Source organism: Penaeus chinensis, chromosome 19, assembly GCF_019202785.1.
Source record: "Penaeus chinensis breed Huanghai No. 1 chromosome 19, ASM1920278v2, whole genome shotgun sequence".
Lineage (NCBI taxonomy): Eukaryota > Metazoa > Arthropoda > Malacostraca > Decapoda > Penaeidae > Penaeus > Penaeus chinensis.
In genome coordinates, this window is record NC_061837.1 from 12,110,876 (window position 1) to 12,111,587 (window position 712).

Below are 712 nucleotides of genomic sequence, written 5' to 3' on the forward strand. Positions count from 1 at the left end.
GAATATAGATTAATTATCTGATTAAAGACTACAGCAAATTAAGAAATAACAAGTAGCACAAGAAAATTCCATAAGTAACAGGGAACGTCAGCCTCCGGAAGTTTTTATTAATTATTGAATTACTTTGATAACGATCTCAGATTAGTTTTTTTTTTCAATTGGTTTCCTCCCTCTGTTCCCTGTGTTACTGAAAAAACAACAACAATAAATGAAAATGCTATTGTTTTCGTCCGACTTGCGTCCCACCCTTCCTCTACAAACACACGCACACACACACACACACACACACACACACACACACACACACACACACACACACACACACACACACACACACACACACACACACACACACACACACACACACACACACACACACACACACACACACACACACACACACACACACACACAATTGCTCATTCAGAAGGGTAAACAAAAATAGACAAGTAAATTCCTTTTTGTGCCGAGAGATCTATCGTTAATGAACCTGCATAGAGACAGAGTCATACACATGCATGAGCATACTTGATGAAGCAAAGAGGATGGCTATTCTACGAAAATATTCCTTTTCTTTGTAAAAGAACCCGGTGAAAACGCATTATCAAACCTATGCTAGATATGTTTCAATGAACCAGGATTTACTGGCATCTATCTATAAACCTTGCACTGAGTCATCGTTTATAATTTCGCAGAAGTTTGTGATTAATCT